The sequence below is a fragment of the Leptosomus discolor genome, chromosome 10 (genome assembly GCF_034619465.1).
Source record: "Leptosomus discolor isolate bLepDis1 chromosome 10, bLepDis1.hap2, whole genome shotgun sequence".
Taxonomy (NCBI): Eukaryota; Metazoa; Chordata; class Aves; order Leptosomiformes; family Leptosomidae; genus Leptosomus; species Leptosomus discolor.
In genome coordinates this window covers 2742199-2750746 of record NC_141400.1, presented here as the reverse complement: position 1 = coordinate 2750746, position 8548 = coordinate 2742199, and positions in this window count along the sequence as shown.

Sequence of the window (8548 nt, the reverse complement as noted above, 5' to 3'; positions counted from 1 at the left end):
CTCACCGTTTCACCCGGCACCGGCTCCCCGGACGAGGCCGCACGGGCCGCGGCTGCTTTTCCCCGCCTGCACTGCGGGTTTGGGAGCTGCCGGCAAGGAAAGGCAGGGCAGGCGGTGGCTCCGTCTGCTTGCTGCTGCCTGAGCGGGTGGGCTCTGTCGGGTCAGGAGCCACTGCGGGGGCCTAGCAGATACCAGCCGGTATCACCGAGCCACCCGTGATAACCCTTCGGTCAGGTGGTTTCCGAACGGCTCACAGTGTTGATGGAGGGTCGCCACCACGACAGACTTACCCACACAGCTGCAGAGAAGCTGGCACGGCTTTGTTGCCGCGCTGGGAAGCACGGGGGATGGCTCCTCCTAACGTGCTTAAAATGTTTAATTTTTAATGTAACTTTGCACCTTTTCTGCTAAGTCATGATCTTTAACATATTTTAACATAAGCATACATGTTATGCCTGCTATTAATTTTGACATTTACAATGACCAGTCCGCTTTATTATATGACTTTATTAATATTCCTATACTAATGTAATCATTGGTTATTTTAGTGATCAAAATCCCTGATATACAAACTAGGATGGGGAGGATGGGAGAGGCTTCACAGCAACATTCCTATGTTTCTATGGTTGCATCACATAAGATAACGAGCTGAGAATGTACAACTTCACCCCTCGTACCTGTCTCCCCGTTCTGTGTTCTGTACAATTTCACGCCCCGCAGCAGCTCTAGCTTTGGCCATCTTCGTAAGGCAGCCGCTGTCTCTGAGCATCAGTGAGGTTTTTGGGGTATTTCTTACCATAATGTAAATGAATTGAATCAGGAAATAATTAAATACAAGACGTTAGTTGTTCATTAAGAGCAATTACTTATCCATGAAAAGTAATTAACTATTCAAAATTCAGACCTGACTATAACAACAAGAGCCTGACTCCATCCTTCCGGCATCTTTGCTTTTGTAAATACGGAGCCTGGGATGGGCCCGCTCCGACCCAGCAAGGCAGGAGGGGACGTGCCAGTGTCACCCTCCCTTACCACCAGAAAGGGGCAGCAGCCCGCCGCGCTAGCGCTGCTGTCGGGCCGCCTCTGTGAGATTCGTGAGCCCGGGAGAATGACAGCTTAATTCACCTCGCTGACAACTCTCAAGCGCTGGCAAGGCTGCAAACGAAAACGCTGAGGAGCGGCTCTCCGGGGGCTCGGGCTGCGCCGCTCCTCCGCGCTGCCCTTTCTCTCTCCGAGGCGGGCAAGGCTGCCCCTGCCCCGGCGAACCAGCCCTGGTCCCTGCGCCCTGCCAGGAGCCGCGTCGGCGGCTGCTGCCAAAGCAACAGGCGAACCTGCTTCGGCAGCCTCTGCAGAGGGGGTGAAAACAAGCGAACGAGGAAATCCTCCTCCGCTGAAAGGCGCAAAATCATATCCCCCCCCCCAGCAGACAGATGTGACCCACAGCAGCCTTGGGCGCAGCCCCTCGGTGTCTGACCGACTTGGGGTGTCACTGCCTGGGTGTCTGCCGTCCAGGCACAGCAAGCTCCAAGCAGCCAAGGCCCTCCGGACCCCCCCCCCCCCGGTGAAAGGCCAACAGCTGAGGATGCTCTCCACTCCCGAAATGCGACGTGCTCACCTTCTCCTCCCTAAGAGCCACAGCTTTGGACTTCAAAATTGCCCTCGGTTACACCACTTGCAGCGGCCTTCGCACCGTCTGCTCCCCCCCCCCCCTTCTGCTCCCTCCATCAGCCACGCAGCCGATTCGCGCTGGTGAATCGCACAGCCGTGCTCCGGTGGTGCTCAGGCAGCGGGTTGACACGCTGAGCACCCCCGGGGGAGATCCAGAGCTTCCAGCCTGCTGGGTTCAGGTGCCGCAGAGGATGCTCTGCATCAGGGAGGGCTGGCCCCTGAGCCTGCACTTTCCCTGCCCCTGAGCCTTCCTAGGGAAAGGCAAAACTGTGAGGGGCCGGAGAGAGGGGACTGCAGGGCAAGGGGAGATGATTCCTCTCGGATGGTGACACAGAAACGGTGCAAAGGAGCTGCCCTGGGGGGACCCAACTAATTTCCTTCCCGGTAACTGTTGCCAGACATGAGGCTGCTGTGAAGGACCGCAGGGGCTGGTCTCGCAGCGGGGCAACCCTTGGGCAGCTGCAAACACAGGGCTCCGCGTGGATGTCCTGTCCCTGCTCCGGCAGGGATCAGCAGTGGAGCATTTCTTCACTCCCACAGGAGCAGAGTGGGGTGGTCACTCCTTTCCTACAGAGCCTCAAGCCGCCTGGCTGCATTTGTCAGCTCCACAGGCATCTGTCTCGGGAGGGTGTCACTGAATGGCAAAAATGTGAGGAGGTTACACACAGCAATCGGTGGAAGAAGCTTGTTGGAGGGATCTGCCAGTGCTGGGGCTGCCGGCAGCGTGACAAGAGCTCGGCATTAGCTTTTGCACCTTCATTATTTCTCACCGGCAGGGATTTGAGGGTAGCTCCTGCTCTCTGGCTCCTAGGTGCGTCGGAGTCACCCTGAGTGGTGACGGCATGACTTCAGGTGACCCCGTGTGAAAAGGCTCGTCGAGGCAGCTGCCAAAACAGCGGCGCTTCAGGCACTTTCCTGCTCGCCGAAATGGAGTCTAATAGAAAAAAGCAGTGGCGGCTCAAAGTGGCATCTACCTGCACCCTGAGTCAGGGTGAGTCACAAACCGAGTCCCACCAGCGCTCCCTGCGCAGGAGGAGGAAGTCGTGTTTGAATTCAGGGTGATCCCCGAATGCTTAGCGAAGGGCTGGCAGGGGGAAAGGCAGGCTGCAGCGCACGGGAGCAGCGAGGAGAGGGCAGCAGGGCCAAAATAAGCCCTTGTGTTTGCAGGGGTGGAAGGGATGCAGGCGTTCCTCTTTGGCTTGGGTATTTAATAGCTCATATGCACCGGTGTTTTAATGAACCACCAGCCAGATGCTTGGCTAGGTAATCACCTCGGGGGGGATCGCAGCGGGAACGTGAGGGTTTGGGGTGGGTGTTTGACACGGAGCTGGTCAACCCACAGCGTCCTTCCAGGCTTCCCTGGTTCCACCCCCGTGATTCCAGTGGGGCTGGCAACAAGCATCAGCCTGTAAAGCGTCACAAAATAAACCAGAAAGCAACACAGAAGCAACAAGCCGGGAACAAGGCAGTTGTGAAGGCTGCCTGCGAGCCTACCAGCAGCTCACCAGACCTTCTTCCTACAGTGCATGTGGCAGAGACCTGTCACTCAGCCGAGGACGCAGGCGACTGGAGGGAGCAGCAAACCACATCTCACCCCTACACAACTGCAGCTGCCATAATAAGGATCTGAGGTGCCTCCAGGAACCGTAATAATGAGGGCAATTAGCACGTTACAAATGAAAACTTCCAAATGCTGTACTCTGCAGATTTTTTTTGACCCTGATCTGAAGCAGCTGAGGTACAAAGAGAGCGATTTCGGGGAAGGCTGCTGCAGCTCTGAAGAGTGGTTGGTCTCAGCCCTGCCGAGAGGACAGGCTGGCTTGAAGGTCACCCGCAGCCAAGCCGTGCCAGAGTGAAAAAGCTGCCGGGGCTCAGCCAGCCACCCTCACAGGCCGGGGGAGCCCCTGGGGATCCTCTGGTAACGGTTCACGTTGTATGTGAGTATGTATGAGTCTGCCCTCTGCCCTTTGCTGAGCAGGGCTGGATTCATCCTCTCCCCCTGGCTCACGGTGGGGTTTTCCAGCATGCACCAGTGCTGGCCCAGTGTCTCGCAATAGGCTCATCCGCTCTCCCACGTACCCTCCAGCATCCCAGCGTGAGACCCAAATGTGTTTCCCCGTTTCTGCTTCCCTGGTTTCTCTCTCATTAAGTGGCTTTGGAAGGATCCCTCTCCCCGTGACGCACGTGCCTCTGCTGGCCTGCATCTCTCCCTCGCTGCTAGCCTCCTGTCCTCTCCCTCCTCTCCGCTCTTTTTTGCCCTCCCTGGTATTTGCAGTCACCAAATTTACAGCCGAGGGGACTTAGGGTGCTCTGTACACCCTCCTCCAGGCCATCACACGGGTGTGTTACTGCACTATTCCCTCTAAGCTGGATCCTCCAGTGCCCGCTGCCCTTTCACCCGTGCTCGTTTAACCTGCTCTCTGGTTCTGTACCCACCAGCCGAGAACCGTTCCTTCCCGTTCCCAGTGCAGCTCGGAGGAGGCAGAACTCCCCAGCCAGCGTCTAAGTCCTGGGACAGCGTCTTTGTCTTTTGAGAAAGAATGCAGCTTTTCATTCTGAAAACAATATAAATCATTCCATTGGGACATACTTGCGATTTCTTTTGTTATTTCCTAAATATGTGGCCTTTCCTTTGCAAGCTACAGTGCCGTGAACCTCTGTGCACACATGCTTTGCTTTGTGCTGGCTGAATACGGAGCCAGGAGAGAAAGCCTCTTCCCTGCCTGGCAGGGCCTGTGCCAGGAAGCTCCTGTTGGATCAGCTGCTGCCAACACACCCGGCCCAGGTAGAGCCTGCAATTTATTTGATACGTACAGTTCCAACAATTTCATTTTGAAATCAGCCTCATGAGACAGGCGTGATACAAAAGGGTAACATTTGGAGGAGAGAAATCCCTGATTTATGCTTAGACAGAAGAAACGCTCCTTCTCTGCTACCTTGGCAATAAGAGAATGAGGGAGGAAAACATAAAATCATTCGCATTCCTGACTCCCTCCTTTCCAGTAGCACCATCATATATTTTGAAGAGCTTCAATGCCGGTTTTTACTGCAGAAAATAAACAGTGAATTGTTTCCCCCCCGCAAGCAGCAGAACACATCCCCACTGCCTCCACCCTCAGCTCCTCGCCTCCTGCTGAGCCTTCCAGCTCAGCCAAGCCTCCTCATCATGCTGGGGTACAGACAGGTTTGGCACAAGCTGACCCCTTCCTTGCTGAAGGAGGACGCATCCAAGACCTCCACATCTCCATCTCCAGGAGCTCCTGCAGCCCCTGCTTACCTGGGGGCAGGGGGTGCTTGGCCGTTGGCCGGCGGGCTATGGGTTGCCAGAGGGCTCTCTGCCCCTTTGCCTTTCGCCAGGCAGGCTTTCCCCAGCTCACCTCCCCCAGCCGATTCCCTGCACGGGCGCCAGCAGCACAGGTTGGATACGAGCCGCCAGGCCTGGCTTGGAGGCGGCTTAAATGGATTTAAGCGGCGCTGCAGCCAATTGCTGCAAACCCAACGGCCTTCGCGCAAGGGTTTTCTCTTGCAGGAGAAGCCAAAACCCCTGGGTGCAATTAGCACCACGCTGCACGGCCGAGGGGCCGGCGCGGGCAGCTCTGCCCTGAGCCGCTGCTCTCGGCTCGCAGCCCTTCCTGCAAAAGGAGACGGCTCTGGCAAGGACACGGGGAAGGTGCAGCCTGGCCACGTCGGATATGCCCACCCGGGGCTGCCCTGCTGCGTGGCGGGAGGTGCAGAGGGAGCCTGATCCCCCCGCTGCACCCCTGGGTCCTGCCTGTGACCCACTGACCGGCCCCAGAGGCAACCTGAGGTTGGTGGGGCAAGCGGGCATCGCGCCTTGGCCCCCCGGCAGCGACGTCCCTGCGCTGCCGTCGCAGCCCTGCTGCAGCCGCCGCTCCCCAGGCACGCATCCAGGAGCCTGGGGACAGCACAGACACCCCTCTCCAGTCTGTGGGAGCCCTGCCCAAGCTGGGGCAGTGAACGAGGGGATGTCCGTGTCCTCTGGTGCCCTGGGCACGCAGGGGAAGGCCTGGGCTAAGATTTCTCCCGCTCTCAGCAGTAACCAGAGAGCGCCAGGGTCCTCCAACAGCCCCCCAACAGCACTGCCTCTCAAACTGCACCAGCATCTGCTCTCTGGGCGGGTTTTTTTTTTAAGCAAATGAGGAAACAAGACACACAAACCACGATTAACTGAAACTCAAGTGGTAGATCAGGGGTAAATTCTGCCCTGGGGCGTTTTCTCCTTGGATCATGTCACTCCAGCCTTGCCTGTTTTCAAACCCCTCACATGCTTTCCTGACCCAAAATGAGGGAAACCAGCTGCACCCTGTGCTTTCTGCTTCAGTCCTTTCTGAGGGACGTGAGGTCCACACCTAACCACACGCCACATTTTGGCCTCTTTGAGACCAAAACTCTTCCCTCCTTGAAGCCAAGAACCTGTGTCCGTGAGTGAGAAAGATCAGAAAAAGGACAGGATGGGGAAAATACGAGCAATGAGCTCAAGACCAAGCGTATTAGTTCCATGGAGGCATCTCAGATGCTTCCTATACCTGTGGTTTTTTTGGAGGGAGGGCGTCACACATTGGTTCAAATGACCTTCATTAATTTTTCCAAGGCTTTTTTTTTTTTTTTTTTTTTTACAACTCCAAGAGAGCAGGCGATTTTAACCACACATCATTCTAGGGGGAGGGAGAGGGTTGTTGACAGCTTTGAAGATGCCCAACTCAAAGACCTAGTTATTCTCCCTGTTTTTCCCTCACCAACCTCAGCAGCAAGAACACATAAATTGTGTGTCATAGCTGCCTTTTCATCTGTCCCGGGAGTTATAGACTGCACACATAAGACAATTCATGTTCCTCTGCATAATGAGGTGAGTTTTATAAATCATAAATCTTCACTTAATATGCAGGTGGTGTTTGCTGCCAGGTTTAGGAAAACTGATGCAGTTGCCAAGTTCATGAATGTCATAAATCATTCATGCTAAGGTAGTCTGCAATTGCTCAGTCCTTTGAGACAGACCAATTTCAAGGTGGTTGTTTAACACACAAACGCGATCTTCATTGATTGTTTATACAAATATATATTTTCATTAAGTTTTTCCCTCTCCATTTTTTTTTTCTTCTTTAGGTGCCAAGAGCGGTGCCCTGAAGAGTCTCCACTAGTGGCTTCTTTCCAGTTTCAAAATTCCATCAGAAATACATTACCAAATGCATAAAAATCCATGGATTTAGAATAGAAAGAGCCTCCTAAAGCTCCGAAAACACAGCCTGGATGTCTCAATAACTCCCAGTGCATGTGATTAAAAAAACGACAGAGCAAGAGTCTTCACAGGGTCATTTTGGACATACAGGATTTTCTGCAAAATTGCCATTAATTAAAAGTGTGCTGATCCCAGCAGGGTTTTTATCTCTGCTCGAACGGTAGCTGCTGTGTGCACAAGAGCAGGTAATGCATGCCCCCCACGGGGAACACCCTGTGTGCCTCTGGATTTAGCTTAGCCTACACATACCGGAGCTTGCTGGGTGTTCTGCAGCCCCCTGGGATGTGCAAGATTCAGTGGGAAGTCTCATGGGAAAGCAGCTTTCCTGTGAGATCTGCAGTTTTTAGCGGGATGGAAAATTAGAGCTGTGTAAATCCTGCAAGTACCTGGAAAGAGACACCACCACCACCACCATCCCCCCCCGCCAGCACCAGTCCCGAGGGGCTGAGTGGACAAACCTGCTCAGGGCTGTGGGGAGGTTCGGTTCACCGACCTCAACCCTGGTGGGAGATGCTCCTCCCAGCCTCATGGCTCCCAGCCCCAAACGTCCCCAAGAGCTCTCAGCTCATGGTCTCTGTGCCTCATCTTCCTCTCCCACCACCTCCTGGGCTTGGCATTCTGCTTTCTGGTTTCGTGTGACTGCGTTGTTTCTAGACTTGTCTTACAAGGTGAAAGCTCTGTCCCATCTTGAAGTCTTTAGGGACACCTAGGGAGGGCTGTCACCTCCCCTGCAGAAGCAGGACCTTGGATCGTCAAAGCCTTTCACTTCCCACCTGATTGACATCTTGGGGAGAGCCAAAAAAAATAAGGCACTGGGCAGAGTAGTAAATAAAATGTTTAGGCTCACAGTCACCTGGCACTTGGGAGAGTCTGATATTGAACACCGCATTAATTTTGAGTGGATCTAAGAAAATTGCGTAGGTGGAAAAAGGCAGAAAATTTTGACTGCTGTTCCTCTCTACCATCATCCTTTGCTGGTGTAATTAACTCGTCACAAATAATTCAGGCACCGAGTTCTCTCTCTTCTTTTTCCTCTGATCAGCCAACAAGCTCTGAATTTTCTCAGGTTCACTCTTTGTTCCGAACTGCTCACCGAGTCGTTTTTGCCGCTAACTCCCCAGCTGCAGGTTGTGCCTCAGTGTCTCGTTGTAAGCGCGTGCCAGCAGGAATTTGAGAACTGAGCTGGACTCGTTAGTTTTGGTCAGATGTGGAGGTCTCCTCCCTTGATTTAATGAGCATGAGACCTAGAAAATTTGGCTTTTAGGGAAAAGATGACTTAAAATTTGCCTCGTCACAAATCCAACATTGGATTTGGCTCCCAGCCTGCCCCGAGATTTCTGTCATTTCTGATCTCCTGGTTCTCAGCAAGGGATCAGATTGGTAAAAAGTCCCATTTTTGTTAACGTCCCTGCCTGCAAAGCAGTTCTCTAGGATATTGATGAAAACCCAGCCCCGGGCATAGGTGCTGCCAAAAGGGAGCACACCCCCTCTATTTCAGCAGCTCCAAGGTTTCCACCTCCTCGCTTCGAGGTGCCCTTCAGAGCAGCATCTTTCTAACAAGAGTGGCTGCTCTAGCTTCCCCTTAGTTCAGAGCCAAGGTAAAAACCTAGGTGAGTCTCAAGA